Raw genomic sequence first — 16,567 nt, 5'->3', positions numbered from 1 at the left:
TGTCCATACCAAGAACTTACTATAAATGTTTGTTTGGAAGCAAAAGTCCATCGGAATTGTCTTTGGGATGGATCCAAAACTTACTTCGTTAATACTTTGACCTCTGGAACTGTCTGCCAGAGAGTGTGTTGGAGTCAGATTCAATTATGGATCATTAAACTGAAAAGGAAAGCAATTGCAGTGTTCAGTGAAGAATAGTACAAGGTACTGTAGTGGATGTCAGAAAATGAGTTTCCTGATTTGGGGCTGTTCACTTGCTTCTGTTACCATTTCAGGTTGCTAACTTTTCATTAGCATCCTGCACATGTTGGGATTTTTTCTCCTTTCTAGTATCTACTTGAGTGACTCAGTGACAAATCTAGTTTATGAATTGTTCCTCTGATATCTCATGAGAGGGTTTATGATATTCACAGTGTGTCCAAGTGAGGACAAACAAACTGTTCATCTTAAATATTTGATTTTAAACAATGGAAATAAAATTAATGTTTGGAAAACACACAACTTGCTGTGTAGTAAGATAATCAGAAATAGGAATGGGAGTAAGTAATTGACCGTTGAGATGCTCTGTCTTTCATTTATCTAAATTCTCTTTCCTGCACTTGTTTTTTCATGACTTCATCTACTGAAGTGACTACACTCCCAAAAGCTTGTGATTTCAACATAAGAGCATAAGAACTAGGAGCAAGAATCGGCCTTCCGGCCCGCTCCACCACTCAATAAGATCATGACTAATCTTTTCGTGGACTATGCTGCACTTACCTGCGTTTTCACCATATCCCTTACGTTTTTGAAAAATAAAAGAATTATCTACTGCTTCTAGTAATTGCTGAAGTAATGTTAAATACTTCCTGGGCAAGGAATTCCATAGATTAACAACCCGCTGGGTGAAGAAGTTTCTTCTCCGTTCAGTTTTCAACCTGCTTCGTCTAATCTTGAGGCCATGCGCTTTTATCTTAGTCTCACCTACCAATGCAACATCATACTTCTATTTCTTTCTTAATTTAATATATTTCTGTAAGATCCCCTCCAAACAAACCTGCTGGACTATAACCTGGTGTCATGTGACTTATGACTAAAAACTTGTTATTACGCATCCTCATAGTGAAGAAGGTAGGGACACTACCACTGCGCCATAAAAAAAAACCTCTGCAGCAAATAGGCCTTCTTCTATTGAATGAATGGGCAGAGGTTTCTTCTTAACATAGGATGCAAATAATATACCCTCAGAGCCCTTTACACTAAATTGAGCCCTCTTCGGTTGAATGAATGGATGTGGAGGTGCCACAGTTGAATTGGTTGATAACGTTAAAAATCACATCTTCTCCCTGAATATGTGACATTACCGCTATAGCCCCAGAGCCCGTTGCAGTAAATTGGGTCATCTGCTGTTGAAAGAATGAACGGGAATGAAAAGGGCGGATACACTGACATGATTGTGAAATTCCCCACCAATCCCAAAGCTTGTGGTCGGTACCGACTAATCGGAGAGAGAGTTTACCGAGGGTGGGACCAACACGACACGGAATGCCAGCTGCCATTGGTCAGGTGGTGTAAGGTGCGCTCTGATTGGAGATGACGCGCGTCACTGAAGGAGGAGACGGAAAGAAGAAGAAAAACAAAGATGGCGGCGCGAGGCTGCGGTTTTCTCATCGACTCAGCGGGCGGTTTCTGACGGAGGGAGGGGGGCAGACAGGCATCGTTTACCTCAGAAAATACCTTTAAAATACATTACAAATTAAAGTCGGAACTTTCCAAACAAAAGTTGTGAAGAAAAGGAGGCAGTCCCCGGTGGGGTTTATTGTTTATTTGTGTGTAATTCCCGGGGCCCGGGAAGGGGGAGGTGACGGTTACCGGGTGAACGAGAAAACAAATTAAAAATGTCGGCGGTGGAGGAGAGAGAGCCGGCGCCCGTGGCTTCTTCGGCGGCAGCCGGAGCCCAGGAGCTCAACAACCCGGAGCTGGAGGAAGGTCCGAGCTCCAAGAAGCGGGAAGTCCGGCTGGAGGCTGGATTTGGTCAAGGCTTGTATCTATTAACTTATTTAAATGGTACCTACTGTATGGGGCTATGGTTTACATTAAAACCGGAGGATCATGTCAGAGTGTTTGTTTATATTGAGCAGTTGTAGTTGGTAAAATACACTCCCTGGAGGAGCACCTTCTATGATGCTGCATTTCTTGCCTTCTGCCCTTCCCCCATTTGTTATCTCCCATCCTGATTTTACATTTTATTTGGTCAAATTTAATTTCATATTAATGAGACTTGGTATTCACTGTGTTATTAATTTGTTTGTTGGATTATTGTAAGAAAAAATTAATGGTATCATGTCATTTCTGATGTCAGAGTTTGACATTGAATGTGCAGATGTGAATATCAGTAAGTTGTGAAAATAAATCAAGAACTTGTGGTTCTAACAAAATAAGCAGTTCACTGATATTCATGGCATTGTCTCATTTGAGGAGGATGATGTGAGTCTGACCAACAAACCGTTTCATGTAGTCACCCAATTTAATTAAAATTTTCTTTAACTTAATTAAAGAAAATAACTCTAGCAGGCTAAGATTTGTGCAATTTGTTTATAAGATTTATTTATAAGTCCATTGCTCCCAATGTGGTCTCTGCCACATTGGGGAGTCTGGACGCCAACTTGCAGAACATTTCAGGGAACAGCTCTGAGACGCCAAAACTCAATGACCCCACCACCTTGTGGCTGAACACTTTAACTCCCCCCTCCCAATCCGTCAAGGACATGCAAGTCCTCGGCTGCCTCTCCTCCAAGCTCTAGCTACCTGACGCTTGTAGGAAGAACACCTCGTCTTCTGCTTTGGGACCCACTAACTACATAGGATCAATATAGATTTCACCAGTTTCTTTATTTCCCCTCCCCCCACCCCACCCACCCCCACACCACACACCTTGTCCCAGATCCAGAGTTGAAAAATGTGGCGCTGTAAAAATGCCTAGAGGCCATGCCTTTAGGAATTCCCTGGCTGTTCTCTGGCATGGCACTCATCCACAGATTCTATCAACAAACACATTGACCTGGACCCAATACACTGGCAAATGCAGCGGACAGTTGGAACTGACAACCGGAAGCGGCAGAGACAAACCACTATAAATGCTGGAGGAAACATCACAGAAGCGCTTCACAAGAGGCTCCCAAGCACTAAGGATGTCACCTGGACAGGGGATGAAACGTCTGCAACAAAAATTCCCAGCTCGGCGAACAGAACCACAACAAAGAGCACCCGAGCTACAAACCTTCTCTCAAATTTTGAATTGAGCATAGGAGTTGGGACATCCTGTTGCAACTGTCACACATGCCACACAACACAAGGCGTGGCCCGTCTCTGACTTACCATCCCTTTGAATATCAGGGGGAAGACACCCCTTTAATTGTAACATTCAGGAAAGATGCCTTACTTCAACAAAAATGTGCTGTGCTCACAGATGTTTGGACAGAGGAAGGGAGTTGCAGTCTGGGGTGAAGCTCAATCTTCATTCAGAGAAAGAGAGGAGCAGCAGTAGCTTCAGAAGCTCATGGTCCAACTTGCACATTCAGACAGTAGGGGGACTCTTCTGGGTAAAATCTGGGAATGAAGCAATGTCTCCCCCTTTCCATTCCTTATCCTGGGAGGGAGGGAGAGAGAAGGGGGGAAGCACTGTTCATTTGCAGCAACGGGAGACAGAGTATGAATCCAAGCAGCGAGCAAACTCTGCAAAAGTCAGTTTCAGTCGGCTTCTTCTGGAATATTGTGTGCAATTCTGGTCTCCCTTCTCTAGGAAGGATGTTGTGATACTTGAAAGGATTCAGAAAAGATTCACAAGGCTGTTGCCAGGGTAGGAGGGTTTGAACCACAAGGAGAGGCTGAATAGGATGGGGCTGTTTTCCCAAGAGCATCTCAGGCTGAGTGTGTGTTTTTTAAAGAGGTTCATAAAAACTTGAGGGGTGTGGATAGGGTGGATAGACAAGGTCTTTTCCCTGGGATAGGGGGAGTGCAGAACTAGAGGGCATAGGTTTCGGGCGAGAGGGGAAAAATTTAAAAGGGACCTTGCAGTCAACTATTTTTTGCAGAGGGTGATGCGTGTATGGAATGAGCTGCCAGAGGAAGTGGTGGAGGCATCTGGATGGATATATGAAAAGGAAGGGTTTAGAGGGATATGGACCAAGTGATGACAAATGGAACTAGACTAATTTTGGATATCCGATTGGCATGGACAAGTTAGATTGAAGGATTTGTTTCTGTGCTTTATGTCTCTGACTCTATGACTGGTGAAAAGCGTTGGCATTCGTCGAAACATTTATGTAACAGAAAATTATAAGAGGGTAAAGATTAGCCTCACGTCATTGATCCATGAATCCTGGTGTAGTATGGATGTATTTCCAGTAATAGAGTCAGTATGGCATGGAAGGAGTCCAAAATGACAGCTTCTTTTACAAAAAGTCACACTTAAAACTTACATTTCCAGAAGACTCAGATTTAAGACAACCGTGCGTTAATATAAGACAGATAAGTCTGGGGTATATGTTACATATTTGATGGAATGTTTATAGCTCTCAAAGCCTGATTTGCAGTTGTTGCTGGGCTCGTAATATTGTAGAGCAGAATATTGTGTATCTTCAGTAAGAACGTCAATACCGCATGATAGATGTCCATTTTAGCAACTTGAGTGGACTCTTCATGGAGTATGCAATCCACCACATTACCCTGCTGTATACATTTACATAAAGATCAGCACAAAGATCTTGGGTATTAAGAGAGGAAAGAATGTTCCACAGAAACTAGAATTGTGTGTTTTGATTTTCTATTGTGGACTGACAGCGATGACCTTTGCAATCTCTTTCCACAGGAATATTACAAGAGAAGAATTTGGAGGCAGAAATCTCAGACCAAACATCACATCGAAGTCTGACAGTCGCTTGATTCACCAGGACTTGGATATTGATGGCCTTGAAATCAAAGGGGAGAAGGTCTGTCTGCTTAGTTAGGTTTTTAACGTAAGTGTGACTGGAAACTCAGAGTCTCACATACCCACACACCAGAGTAGTGACTGGAACATGCTTTACAGACTGAATGAGAGTCCTCCAATTACCAGTTCACCAGTAACACCACACCTGTGCTGTAAGTGTGAGCAAGTTTCAACTGATTGTTGAACCTGGAGAAATACGAGTATACCTGCACTCGGAGAAATCATGAAAATGCAGGGAGTGTAGGAACGGTTTCCCTTCCCCGCCTGCCTGATATTCATCAGCATTTATATACTGGGCAGCGGCCAATCACCTGCATTCAGCACAGGAAAGGCTTCACTCAGTCGCATCACCTCCTAGTCCACATTGTGGAGAAACTGCTCATCTGCCCTGTATGCTGAAGCAGATGAAGGACATTTTTGTTTTTATCCTGGATGGAGCATACTGCAGGTATACCTGAAATAGATACATTTGTCTCTGTCCCATTGAGTCTCCAGCACAGGGCCAGGCTCAATTGGTCTCTGTGTTTATTCTCCACCTGAGCCTCCATCCACCCCTCTTCATTGCTCCCCCATCTCCCCTCCATCTGCATAAGGGTATCCCCCACTTTTCGAAAGTCACTTTACACTACTTCACTTTTACAAAAGACCTACATTAATACCTGTTCTCACAAACCGAAAGAAATCCGAAGAGGATTGTCACTTTTACAAAGAAAGGCATAATATAAATTAATTCATGGTAATTGCTTCTTCGCTTTAGGCCCATTTCGGCTTATGAAAGGAACACTCTACTTTCAAATAGTGGGGGAAAGCTGTATCAATACAATACAGCACAGTCACAGGCTCTTCTCACTTGGTTTAGGCACACACACACCCTCAAGCCTGTGCTAATTCTTAATTCTTACTTAGACCTGCTATTTATTGCCCATGTGTGGTTTCTGTTCCTCTGTTCACCTCCCCTTCATGTGTCTATCAAGATACACCTTAAACATTGTTAAGATGCCTGCTTCCACTACCTCCACTGGCAGTGCGTTCCAGAAACCCACCACCTCTCTGTGTAAATTCCTCACCCCCACCACTTCTCCCCCACCCTGGAGGGAAAAAACGCCTCTGACTATCACAGAATCCCTCCAGCGTGGAAACAGACCATTCAGCCCAACAAGTCAACACCGGCCCTCCAAAGATTAACACATAGAGACCCGTTCCCTTACCCCTATTATCTACATTTACTCCTGACTAATGCACCGAACTTACACATCCCTGAACATTGGGGCAATTTACATACAGACAATCCAACTTAACCTGCCTCTCCCTGGACGCTATGGGTAATTTAGCATCGCTAATCCACCCTAACCTATACAAGTTTGGATTGTAGGAGGAAGCCCAAGCACCCGGAGGAAGCCCACACAGACACGGGAGGTGGGGTGCAGGGACAATGTGCCAACTCCACACAGATAGTTGCCTGAGACTAAAATCGAACACAGGGCTTTGGCACTGTGAGGCGTCAGTGCGAACCACTGAGCTACCCTGCCACCCCTGTCCAGCCAATCTGTGTGTCTCATCATTTTGTCGAGGTCTCCTCTCAGCCTCTGTTTTTCCAAAGAAAACAATCCAGGTTTATGCCTCCTCTGCTCATAACGAGAGCCCTCCAGACTAGACAATGTCCTGGTGAACCTTGTCTGTCCCCTCTGCCAGACCACCCACATCCTTCCAGTAGCACCGTGACCAGAACTGCACACAATATTCCGAATGTGGTCAGAATAAAGAGCTGTAATGTAACTCTTACACTCAAGGAAGCATGCTGTGTGCCTTCTTGACCACCATGCCCACCTACATTACCACTTCCACGGATCTATATGCCCATATCCCTCTGTATGCCAGTGCTCCTATGTGTTCTGCCATTTATCATACAATTCTTATATTTTCTTCATCACTATCGAGCTTCACTTTAACTGTCTTTCTCTCTTCATCTCTTTTTTTCCCCCCTCCTCACCCCTCCACACATCAGCATATCATAAGACAAGTGGAGCAGAAATTAGGCCATTCAGCCCATTGAATCTGCTTCGCCATTCAATCATGGCTGATACGTTTCTCAACCCCATTCTCCCCGTAACCCTTAATCCCCTTGATACTCAAGAACCTATCTATCTCAGTCTTAAATATACTCAGTAACTTGGCCTCCGCAGCCTTCTGTGGCGGTGAATTCCATAGATTCACCACACTCTGGTTTAAGAAGTTTCTCTCCCCTCTGTTCTAAAGGGTCTTCCCTTGACGCGAAAGCTGAGCCCTCAGTTTCTAGTCTTTCCTACCAATGGAAACATATTCCCAACATCCACGCCGTTCATTATTCTGTAGGTTTCAATTCGATCCCCTCTCATCCTTCTGAACTCCATGAAGTATAAACCTAGAGTCCTCTAATGTTCTTCATATGTTAAATTTTTCATTCCTGGACCATTCTTGTGAACCTCCTCTGAACATGTTCCAGGGCCAGACATCCTTCCTGAGATATGAGGCCCAAATCTACATACAGTACTCCAATTGTGGCCTGACTGGAGCCTCACAGAGCCTCAGAAGTACATCCCTGCTTTTATATTCAAGTCTGATCAAAATAAATGCCTTCATTGCATTTGCCTTCCTAACCACTGACTCAACCTGTAAGTTTACCTTGAGAGAATCCTGGAGTAGAACTCCATAGTCTCTCCCCATAATCTTTCTGTTCCTGAGTAGCAGCAGAGATTTACAGATACCTCGATTGTTTTCAGGGATACCAAGGGATCTTGGGAATTGCCAGTATCTCGGGAGGAGGCAGAGAGGAATGTGGTGTGGTCCTGTAAACTCCAGAACTTTCCAAACTCCCTGAGTCAGCAGTAACTCTTTCTGGACCAAGAAACAAAAGGGCCACTGAGAAACTGCTACATCAGAAGACCTCAGAAGCAGAAATGAGGCCATTCAGCTCATTGAGTCTGCTCCACCATTCAATCATTCTTACGTATCAAGGGTTACGGGGAGAATTGAGTTGAGAAACATATCAGCCATGATTGAATAGTGGAGCAGACTCAATGGGCTGAATGGCCTAATTTCTGGTAGTTACCCATCCCTGGGAAGAAGGACGCAAAACAACAAGTTGTTTCCTGAGACCAATGAGCTAAGTGCTTAATAACCTCATGACAAAAGGACAATTAAGTTTGCCGCACTCTGGGCAGCTGAATGGCCTCTCCCCCGTGTGGACTCGCTGGTGCTTCAGCAGGTCGGAGGAATTGCTAAAGGCTTTCCCGCACTCGTGGCAACTGAAAAGCCTCTCCCCTGCATGGATTCGCTGGTGGGTCTGGAGGTTGTCCACACAAGTGAACCCTTTCCCGCACACGGAGCAGTAAAACGTCCTCTCACCAGTCTGTATATGCTGGTGGGCCAGCAGGACACAGGAGCAAGTCAAGCCCTTCGCCCGCTCGGGGCAGGAGAACGGCCTCTTTCCAGTATGATTGCACTGATGAGCCGCCGCCACAGATGGGACACGGAACCCCTTCCCGCAGTTGCCACACTTCCATGGTTTCTCAACGGGGAGTGTTGCCTCGGGTTTCTCCATGGCCGAAGCTTCAGCTGCGCACACACACACACACACACGTGTACAACCCTGCCGTGAATTCTTCTTTCCAGGCAGTAGAGTTGTTTCAGGCTCCACACTTAGTGCGCTGCAACAGTCGGGTCTTTCAACCAGTCCCCCCGTACTCAAACAGGAAGCAAAAAGAAAGCTTTGCTCCTTCTCACAGAATCATAGTTGAAAATTGTTGCGGTCCTGATGGATTGAGTGACTGTCAGACATTGACGTGAAAGTGAGGAATGGAGACGCTGGAGATTCAGAGTCAAAAAATGCGTCGCTGGAAAAGCGCAGCACAGCAAGCAGCATCAGATAAGCAGGAAAATCAACATTTTGGACTTGAGCCCTTTATCTGTTGACTTTGAAACTTCTGTCTTCAAGATAGTCTGTAAGAAAAGATTACAAAAATCATCACTGCCAGTCCGGTTAAGAATGAGACATCAAGGCATTGACACTGACACCAGAGAGAAAGTGTACATATAGATGTGGCAAATGTTAGTGGCAAGCCAGACTGATAAAGATATGTAGCACAGAAACAGACCCTTTGGTCTAATTCATCCGTGCCAACTAGATAACCTGACCTAATCTCGGCTGATTTGCCAGCATCTGGCCCATATCGTCTAAATCCTTCCTAATCGTATACCCATCCAGATGCCTTTTAATGTCATAATTGTACCAGCACCCACCACTTCCTCTGACAGCTCTTTCCTTAAACACGCCACTTTCTGCATGAAAGACTTATCCCTTAGGTTCCTTTGTTAAGTTCTTTTGCTTGAGCTTCTTACACTGCAATACGCCAACTTCTGTGAACAACCAAACTTTATTAAGTACAGTACAAGTTGTGGAGAAACTCTTCACACTCTTCGCAATGCTTGAACACAACAGTACCAAAAAAAAACCCTTAAACAAAGTAAAACTGAAACAGAGGCTTACAGTTGAAGTTAGAAGGGCAGGAGACAGTATTAGCAGCCTTTCTCCAGACAGCCCACTGCTTAACTCACCCAAATAAGACTTCAGCTTTCAGGACTGACCACTCCCCTTTCATTGTAGAGGTCACTTCTAAAACATAAAAGCTTTGGCTTCAAGTCTCACCTGTTCACACATAACCAAAAATGCCTCTCAATACCGTTTTTCATCTCTGTACTAAACCAGTCGCTTCGGAACTTGGGACTTTTTACCACCCCTCTGAAAAAAAACCAAGGACACAGCATCCTTGTGAAGAAGGACCAGCTTTTAGAAAAAAGGACCAGCTTTGTGACAGAGGGATATAGGCCAAAGACTGGCAGATGGGATTAGATTAGTTTCAGAACATAGCATGGAGTAGTTGCACTGAAGGGACTGTTTCTGTGCTGTTTGACTCGGTAACTGTTTTGCAATGGTCTGAAAACCATTTTCTTGCCTTCCCCCATAAACGTCCACTTCTTTGTTGTTCCAAAATCAGATGAACTCAGCCTTGAATATATTCAATGATCCCATAACTGCAGGAAGACATCCCCAGTTCTGAACTCTTGCTAATATACCACTTGCCTTCCTCATTGCTTGCTGCACCTATCTGACAACTGGCATTAACTGGTATGGTAGGACGCTGAGGCCCCTTTATACACATTCCTGATGAAGGGCTCGTGCCTGTAACGCTGACTCTCCTGCTCCTTGGATGCTGCCTCATCTGCTGTGCTTTTCGAGCACCACACTTTTTGACTCTGATCTCCAACATTTGCAGTCCTCACTTTCTCCACATCCCAATATATCACCATTTAAACAATGCATCTCCTTTCTTCTTTCCCTCCCCACCCCCCACAGGGAATGCTATCACTTCACATCGTGGTACTGCATTTTCCATGAGTTTGCCAACTGAGACACAGACCTGGCCCAACTTTTCCAGAATCTGTCCCCTCCATAAATTGAGATGAAGAGAGACACACACACACACAATAAAGATGTTTCTGATTAGTAGGAGGACCGCGCTCCTTCCGGTCCTCCAGGGCTTCCTATTGGCCCAACAATAGATCACGTGCAAGTTCCGCGGACAGCCAGGAGCACGCGCAGGTTTTGCTGACACTGGCGAACATGCGCAGTGTGTGTTGTCACCGAGGAGCATGCGTAAGATGCTCTGTGAAGTTGCTGGTGTTACCGACAGGTTTTGTGCCCAAATGACAATCGGAGACAAGAAAGGCTGGAGCGACGTTTTATATTTATCCTGCGGCTCCACATTTCATTCCTTTTGCATTTTATTTGACGACTCATCTTTTCCTCAGGGTAGGGGACTCCCAAACTGGAGGGCATAGGTTGAAGGTGAGAGGGGAAAGATTTAAAAGGGACCTAAGGAGTAGAAAAAAAGTGTGAAAGTTAATTCCCCTTAAGTGCCCTCTCCAAACCTGCACATCCTTGGATTGTGGGGAGAAACCGAGCACCAAAGGAATCCCACGCAGACAAAGGGAGAATGTGCAAACTCCACTCAGACAGTTGCCCGAGACTGGGATCAAACCCGGGTCCCTTGCGCTATAAGGCAGCAGTGCCAGCCACTGAGCCTGTTCAGAAAAAGCAGCAATTGATTTATATTAGGGTGGGAGGGGAAAGGATAAAAAGGGACCTAAAGGGCAACTATTTTACGCAGTGGGTGGTGCGTGGATTGAATGAGCTCCCAGAGGAAGTGGTGGAGGCTGGTACAATTACAATATTCAAAAGGCATCTGGATGGTATATGAACAGGAAGGTTTGGAGGGATATGGGCCAAGAGCTGGCAAATGGGCCAAGATTAATTTAGGATATCCGACTGGCACTGAACAAACAGTTTGTTTCCATGTTCCACTACTCTATTTCTACATTGTCAGAATTGTTATGACAAGGACTGCACCCCCCACTAATTTAAACCCAAAAAAGATTTACCCCATGTGATAATGTGAAAATTCAAGAGGTAAGGAACTGTTTCTAAAAGTCACTATTTAAAGTTTTATTTAATGATCTAGGACACTAACTTGCAAGTGTTTAAATCTGCTGTGATTTTTCGTACTGCCAAATCTATTCAAATCTGTCTAAACTAGTTCAAATCTCAGACAAAAGCCCTCAAATTTTACAACACTGGGTGCAACCTCCCCCACCTAATTTAAACCAGCAACAGAGAGAAGGTTTAACCCATGTGGTAATCTGTGAAAATTCAAGAACCAAGAAACTATTCCCAAAGGTCAGTATTTAAAGTTAAAATTAACAACTTTATTTATTAACGTCTAACGGAGAATAATTAATTAACAACAATTTACAACTCCTGTCTCTAACCTATCTTCTACCTTCCCCTGTATAATACCAGTCCAATAAAAACCCCTGATTCAGATTTACCAAAAGATTCAGACTTCAAGACCAGCCAGCTGTTAAATCTTCTCTTTGTACCTTCCTCTGTAGATTTGCTCTCCAGGTCGGTGTCGATGTTTTTTCTCTGTGCAGACTCCTTCTCTGGACAGGTACCTCTCAGAGTTCTCACTAGCAGCCTACATTTGTTGGTCTTTTGACAGTTCTCCTGTAACTGTTCAACTTTTTTTTTTTGATTTTGTACTCCAAAGCATCAAATCATTTCATTGGTGTTAATATTAGATTAGATTAAATTCCCTACAGTGCGGAACCAGGCCCTTCGGCCCAACCAGTCCACACCGAGCCTCTGAAGAGCAACTCACCCAGACCCATTTCCCTCTGACGAATGCACCTAACACTACGGGCAATATAGTATAGCCACTTCACCTGACCTGCACATCTTTGGACTGTGGGAAGAAACTGGAGCACCCAGAGCAAACCCACGCAGACACGGGGAGAACGTGCAAACTCCACACAGTCAGTCACCCAAGGCTGGAATCGACCCTGGTGGTGTGAGGCAGCAGTGCTAACCAATATTCTCAAAATACTAAATTCAAATTTGATTGGAATTCAGTATTTTGGGGCAAGATTTAAATCGATTGGCCAAAATTGAGTATGTTTTTGTCTCCAGGCAACCCAGCTGAGCTGTTTGACCAAATGTTAAATTGTTACCTTGTTCACAACGTTTGGTGCTATGTCAGGTGGTTCTACTCGCTTTTCAACTCTCTTGAAGGTAGAATACACCTCTTCACCTTCTAATAGAACCAATTTTTCAAGACTAGGAATCGGCCATTCACCCCTAACAGGAGAAAGTGAGTACTGCAGATGCTGGATATTAGAGGCAAGAATGTGGTGCTGGAAAAGCACAGCAGGTCAGGCAACATCCGAGCAGGAAAATTGACATTTTAGGCAAAAGCCTCATTCACCCCGAACAGCCTGTCCTCAACTGCACATAGTTCAATGCAAGTTTGAGAAAGATGGCTGCAGCTTTGTCTTAATATAAAATTGAACATGCGTTCAAACTTTAATGCTATTTCTGAATATATTATTTTAGCTATTCTCAATTTGAAAGATCAGCCATTTCTCGTGCACCCCCATCTCCCAGGCAGTGTCATCACCAACCATTTTCTCTCTCTCTTCTGAGAAGAGCTTGATACAGCGATCAAAGAGAGTTCGAGGCATGAGAAAGTTTAGTGGGAGTTGGAAGAGATACAGAATGGACAGGGTGACAGAGTGTGGGGCCATTAAGAGACTGGGGGGGAACAGAGGGTGGTGGGGGCGGAAAGACTTGGGGGTCAAAGGGTGGAGGAATAGAATGAAGGGGAGAGAGAGAAAATGGGGGGCAGAGAGTTGCGGGATGAGAGAGAATGGTTGGGGGCAGTGGGTGGGGAGAGAGACAGCACAATTCCCACCTTCCCCAGGACTGGGGCAGTGTCCCATGAACTGGAACCTACTCCTCCCACAGCAATCATTTCTCAATCCACATATGGCTAAAGGAGAAGATTTATATAATCCCTGCAGGCCATTTCACCTATCAAATTCACACCGACCTTCCACACAGCATCCCACCCAGACTCATCCACTTACCCTGCAGTTCCCCATGGCTAACCCACTCTAACCTGCACATCCCTGGACACTTTAGCACAGCCGAACCATCTGAAACTGCAGATCCTTGGACTGTGGGAGGAAACCGGAGCACCCAGAGGTAACTCGCGCAGACAGAAGAGGGAGAAGATACCAAATTTCACACAGACAGTCATGAGAAGGTAGAATCAAATCGCTTCTAACAATTCTCCCACACCTGCAAAACCCTGAACACTATGGGTAATTTAGCAGGGCCAACCCACCCTAACCTGGGCAAAGATAAAAATCACATGACGCCAGTCCAACAGGTTTATTTGGAAGCACTAGCTTTCGGAGCACTGCTCCTTCATCAGGTTTTGTGGAGTATAAGATCATAAGACACTGAGTTTACAGCAAAACATTACAGAGTCATGCCACTGAAATGATACATTGAAGAAACCTGGATTGTAAAGTCTTTCATCTTTTAGAATGAGTTGCTGGTGTCATTAATATGTAAATCCCAGAACTTCTTCTAAGGCTCAAGATAACTTAAGGTTTTATAACAAAAGATGACAACTCAGCTCAGACAATGCATTAAAGGTGTGAGGCCAGAGTCTGTCTGTATCCCAGTTTTTGAGTCAGACTGGTTCTATTTCCAAAGTGGAATTTATAAAATATTCCATGTATTGTCTGCCTGCAGATTGTGCACATGAGAGAGAGAAAAAGTCTAGTTCCTTACTGTATATCTCTATGTCTATTGCATAACAGATGCTTTATTTCTGTTGATGTAAATATTGTTATAAATCATAGCTGGGTACGAATACTTAGATGTAAGGGAGAGAGAATTCTTCAATCAGGGCACTATAAGAATCCTGGCAGACCCCTATTTCTAGTTTACTTACCAATGAACAGACACAAGCACCTATTTAATTCTAACTTTTCACTTATTTTGTTATATTTTCTGGTATGATACTCTTTGTCTGGATGGTTTACAGGCTGGGAGATTGTGGATTGGACTTTGATTGACTGAATGATTTATTGTTCCAGAAGGTGTCAAAGGAGGTTAAAGCTTCAGCAGAAATGAAGCAGAGCTGAGAACAGACAACAACTGTGGGAACAGGGAGATCAATAGAGGACAAAGAAACCAGGACCTGAAATCCGAGCTGACACCAGACTACCCTGTGATCAGTGCTTTGATTAGCAGTGTCAACCCTCTACCTTTACCTCGCTTCCCATTCGACTTGAATGCCACATCTCCCCTCAATATTTAGGATCCAATCCTTGTCATCCTGAAGCCATGTCTCTGTAAGGAGTCCCAGATCAAAACCTGGAGTGCAGGTTCATAGTTCCTTGAAGGCAGAGTCCCAGGTAGATATGATAGTGAAGGCAGCATTTGGTATGCTTTCCTTTATCGGTTACAGCACTGAGTAAAGGAGTTGGGAGGTAGGTGATTTTGCAGCTCTACAAGACATTGGTGAGGCCACATTTGGAATATTGTGTGCAACTCTGGTCTCCTGCCCATCAGAAGGACGGTGTGAAACTTGAAAGGGTTCAGAAAAGATTTACCAGCATGTTGCCAGGTTTGAAAAAAATTAGCTCTCGGGAGAGGCTGAATAGGCTGGGGCTGTTTTCCCTGGAGCGTCGGAGGCTGAGGGATGACCTTAGAGGCTTATAAAATCATGAGAGGCAAGGATAGGGTAAATAAACAAAGTCTTCTCCCTGGGGTGGGGGAGTGCAGAACTAAAGGTTTTGGGCGAACGGGGAAAGACATAAAAGAGCTCTAAGGGGAGCCTTTTCACACAGAGTAGTGCATATATGAAATGACCAGCCAGAGGAAGTGGTGGAGACTGGTATAATTACAGAATTTAAATGGCATTTGGATTGGTCTATAATAGAAGGGGTTAGAGGGATTATGGGGCCCAGGGCTGGCAAACAGACGAGATTAGGATAACTGATAGGCATGGAGAAATTGGACCGAAGGGTCTGTTTCTGTGCTGTACATCTCTATGACTCCAATATAAAAGGTTCAGGGGGATATAGGTTAAACACAGGCAGGTGGGTCCAGTTTAGTTTGAGAACATAGTCAGCATGGACTAGTTGGACTGAAGGGTCTGTTTCTGTAACTGACCTGTACTGGTCTTGCCTCCCCCATAACCATCACATCTTTGTTGTTCAAAAATCAGATGAACTCAGCCTTGGATATATTCAATTATGCCCAAACTGCAGGAAGGGGTCCCCACTTCTCAACTCAATTCCTCTTACTAATATACCACTTGCCTTGCTCACTACTTGCTGCACCTGTCTGACAACTTGCATTGACTGGATTAGAAGGACGCAGAGGCCCCTTTGTTCATCCACACATCATTGCTGATGAAAGGCTCGAGCCTGAAATGTCAATTCTCCTGTATTTGCCATTGAAAAAAGACCTGGACTAACTTTCCCAGAGTCTGTCCCCTCCCTGGATTCACTTCGTTTCCCTTCAGTTCCTGCAAGTCAACAGCTCAACCCCGGAATGGAGAAGGGGGTGAGAAAAGAGTGTGCTGTACTCACAGATGTTGGAGAGAGGAAGGAAGTTGCAGTTGGGGTGAAGCTCAATCTTCGTTCAGAGAGAGAGGAGCAGCAGCAGCAGCAACTTCAAAAGTTAATTGTCCTACTTCCGCATCCAGACGATGGGTTTGCTGTGATTGGCAGGAGGATCAGTCTCCATCCGGTCCTCCAGAACTTCTCATTGGTCCATCAAAACAAGGTCACGGAGTGTTTCCGCTTGTTGTGTGAGCATGCGTAATGTCTTGCTGACACTGTGGGACATGCGCAGTGCGTTGCTGACACCGAGTAGCATGCGCTGTATGGAGACGTTGGCATTACTGCAGATTTTCAAAGTTAAAAAGCACACAATGCCAGGTTATAGCCCAACAGGTTTATTTGGAATCACTAGTTTTCGAAGCGCTGCTCCTTCATCGGTTGGTTGTGGAGCAGAATCATAACACACAGACTTTATAGCAACAGGATTGCAATGTCATGGAATGGAATATTAAACAACTTTAGCTTACCTCTACCATTTTTTAGAATGACCATGTTAGTTTTGATTCCTTCACATGTAAA

General features: G+C 44.5%; 1 long non-coding RNA gene across 3 annotated transcripts in view; it reads left to right on the top strand.

The window, feature by feature from the left end:
- The window catches only part of LOC148144845 (uncharacterized), a 41,320-nt gene extending 25,274 nt beyond the window's left edge, over positions 1–16,046 (top strand). The window contains exons 3-4 of one of the 3 annotated variants that reach the window (XR_015751629.1): positions 4,850–4,970; positions 14,513–16,046. This is a non-coding gene — a long non-coding RNA (uncharacterized LOC148144845). Of the gene's footprint in view, positions 1–4,849; positions 5,053–14,512 lie in introns of those variants that run through there. The other 2 variants (XR_015751630.1, XR_015751627.1) reach the window with 2 other exon arrangements.
- Positions 16,047–16,567: the final 521 nt, after the last annotated feature.

Source organism: Chiloscyllium plagiosum, unplaced genomic scaffold, assembly GCF_037043375.1.
Source record: "Chiloscyllium plagiosum isolate Xiang-an unplaced genomic scaffold, Cpla_swu_hap1 HiC_scaffold_27, whole genome shotgun sequence".
NCBI classification, from domain to species: Eukaryota; Metazoa; Chordata; class Chondrichthyes; order Orectolobiformes; family Hemiscylliidae; genus Chiloscyllium; species Chiloscyllium plagiosum.
This window is presented reverse-complemented; position numbering and strand designations above follow the sequence as displayed.